This window comes from Pediculus humanus, genomic scaffold (genome assembly GCF_000006295.1).
Source record: "Pediculus humanus corporis 1103172108194 genomic scaffold, whole genome shotgun sequence".
NCBI classification, from domain to species: domain Eukaryota; kingdom Metazoa; phylum Arthropoda; class Insecta; order Psocodea; family Pediculidae; genus Pediculus; species Pediculus humanus.
Window position 1 is genome coordinate 388,041 of NW_002987764.1, and position 3,709 is coordinate 391,749.

Sequence of the window (3,709 nt, forward strand, 5' to 3'; positions counted from 1 at the left end):
ATATTATTATTATTATTATTATTATTATTATTATTATTATTATTATTATTATTATTATTATTATTGTCATTCTTAAACACGACAAGGCTCTTATTTGTCGGGGTTTTTAACCATTTATTCCAGGTTTCTACCCGATTCCTTAGGGACAAATGCTCGAATTTCGTTAGTGCTATTTATAATATTTTCCGAAGAATGTGGGCCGTCCCACATTATTATTATTATTATTATTTAAACAATCAAATGAATTTTTTCATTAAATTTAAATTTAAAAAAAATAATTTAATGGGAATGGTGTGATAAGAAATCCGCCATTTCTTTCCCCCCTTTTTTTTTTTAAAAATAATTTTCAAATAAATAAATAAATAAAAAAATGTTGTTTTTCGTCTGCTTTTTTTTCCCGTTCGTGTTTTTGTTTTTTGTTGTTATCTCCGCCCCTAATTAAAAAAAAAATTCGATTTTTTTCTTTTTTTTTTCATTACGATTGTATTTAAAACGTTCAATTTTTAAACGAATATAAAAATATTATTAAATTACTATTTCCCCAAATATATATGCGTTTCTTATTGGGCGTTTGCATATTTCCAATAATAATAATAATAATAATAATAATAATAATAATAATAATAATAATAGTATATATATTGTGATTCAAGCAAACGAATTTTTTTTTTAAATAAATGATCACAATCAGAAAATTAATATTTGTGAATGAATGAATGAATGAAAAAAAAGAAAAAAAATTCGAAATGGAAAATTTTTCGTTGTTGTTATTGTTGTTATTGAAAACAATCGGAAGATTTTTCTCACTTACATCGTATTCAAATATCATTATTATTATTATTAAAAAAATTTCATATATATATATATTTAAACTCCGATGTATATGGCTACTGTTATATAAATTATGGGCGTGTGAGTAAAAAAAAAAATTAATCACATAAATTTTTTTTTGGAAGATTATTAAAAGCGAAATTTTTTTTTTTAACAAAAAAATATTTTTTTATGGTGCTAATGAAAAAAAAAAAAAATTCAAGGTTATTATAACGATATTAGATATATATCTAGCGCCACGTTTATATTTATAATGTTTATTTTTATCATCGGTTTATTATGTTTCTTGAAACGAAAAAAATTTGTTTTTTTTTTTATTTAAACTTTTGCAAAACGAACCGGATGTAAATATATATTTATAAATAATATAAATGGTTTTTATTAAAAAAATTTTTAAACATTTGTCGTTAAGTCGAAAAAAAAAAAAATCCTAAACACTTTTTTGTTCCTCTTGTAAAAAAAAAAACTATGTGGCAAAACTCGAATTTTTTTTTTTTTTTGTCGTTATCAGATATCGAGAAAAAAAAATGTGACAATAAAATTTTTATTTATTAATAAAATAAAAACTCGGCCACGTATATTTTGAAATCGATTTAAAAAAAAAAAAAATATTCGCGGTGAATTAATCAAAAATAATAATAATAATGATTCGTTACAAAAAAGAGCCCTCTTCAATTTTATACCTCGAAAAACAATATAACAAAGGAGGGGGGAGGAGGGGCAAGATTTGTAAACGTGTTTGTTACAACAAAATGATATTTGATTTAAAAAAAAAAATGTAAGAAACAACAACAAAACAAAAAAAAATAATTTAAACAAAAAAAAAAAAGAAATTAATTCGTAGGCAAACTCGTTTAGTTTTAACAACAATACTTACTGATATTATCAATAAAATAAAAAAAAATTTTTTTTTTGCCCGAATGATAGTACTCTGAACTATTCACACCATATCCCTCCCCTCCCCTCACAAAAAAAAAACATAATTTATGTCGTTGAGACATAGAAAAAATTGTTTTTTTTTTCATGTTGTAATCGATAAAAAATCTAAAACTGTTTTTTTTTTTTTTTTTTAAATCCATTTTATCAACACCCCCGACAAAATAAAATAACTGTATTTGAAATTTTGACCGTATTTTATAAATAAATAAAAGAGAGGGGCAGAGAGGGAGAGAGAAAGAGAGAAAAAAAAATTAAAAATAAATAAATAAATTAAATTATTAACTCACCGTTTTCAGATTGGCAGATCGGTACCGGATGCCTCCATATTCCACTTAAACAAATTCCAAAAGGGCTTCCTTTTAATTTATATCCTGTCTGGCATCGATACCTGGCAACTAAACCTCCGCCCCTCACCGTGTAACTAACCTAAGTACAGAAAAATTTTCTTGTAATACGAATTTTTGTGAAAAATACAAATTTCGTGACGTCATTAATTTTGTTTTGTTTAAAAATTATACTTTAGTATACGTTCAGAAATTTGAAAGAAAATTTTAAACGTACCTGACCATTTTGAGGACCGGGGGGAGGTTGACACGTTTCCTCATTGAATGCTCCCACTGAAACAACATAATAAATGAAACATTTTATTAAATATTTTAATTACACCATTTTGGTCAGTAACCTCATCATCATCATCATTTGCGGAAGTTAAATAAAAAAAAAAAAAAAAAATTTTTTTACTAAAACTTATGAGTGGGTAATGAGTAAAAAAAAAAAAACAACAGAGAGCTATCATTATGCTAAAAAAAAAAAAATTTAATTCATTTATTTTATTTAAAAAAATTAATTTAACGGTTGCTTACTTTATATTTAAAAAAAAATTGTTTGAATTATTTTTTTTTAAATTGTTTAAAATTTTTTATTTTTTATACAAAGACAAACAAAAAAAATAAATAAATAAAATCATGTCGATTCGTATAAATAACTTTTATAGGAAAATATTTAATAATTTATTTACGTGCGCCCCCTCCCCCCATTAACCGTTAAATCCTAAACGTGACATTAGAATTATTTGTTTTTTTTTTTTTTTTTAATATTAATAATTATTCGATTAAAACAAAAATGGGGGGAGATCATAAATTTTGTTTTTCACGTCTTTAGCTACCCTTTTCAATAACTTAAAAAAAAATTAATTTTTAATTAAATATTTTTACCCTATTTATAATAATAATAATACAATTCCTTATAGCCATCGAATACTTTAAATATAAAACTAAGAAAATAATAAATTAATAATGATATATACAAATAAAAAAAATTTCATCCCCGAGGATGGGTTTTATTTTTTTTTAAATTAAACATTAAATCATTTTAAACGGAGAAGACTTTTAAAAAAAAAAAATTCTTTTTTAAATATTTTAGGGAGCATTTAATTACATAAAACAATAATATTAATAATAATAATGATAATATAAAAGTGAGAATGGGTTTTTTAATAACAAACACTCGTTTATCGTTTCAGGACATAAATATTATTAAAGGTTCCACACCACAGGGTGGTCATAATTGCTCGATTTAACTAAATATCGGTAAACGAATGTGAGTGCAAATTGTATAATCGAAATTTTGCAGGCGAAAAATTCAATATGGCAATTATTTTTATTAACGTAATCGAATTGTTTTTATCCAAATGCATTTAAAACTATACAAAAAAAAAAAAGAATAAATAAACAGAAAAAATGGCCTCGAGAATTATTATTAGACACTATTATTAAAAAAGACTAGACTAGACACACCATTTTTGTTTTTGTTTCACATTAAATTAGACAACAAGATTAGTAAGTCAAAAAAAAAATTTTTTTTTCATGCCTACTCGTGTCAAAAGGTGTTATAAACATTAAAAACTATTATTATTATTATTACAACGCATTATCGTCCA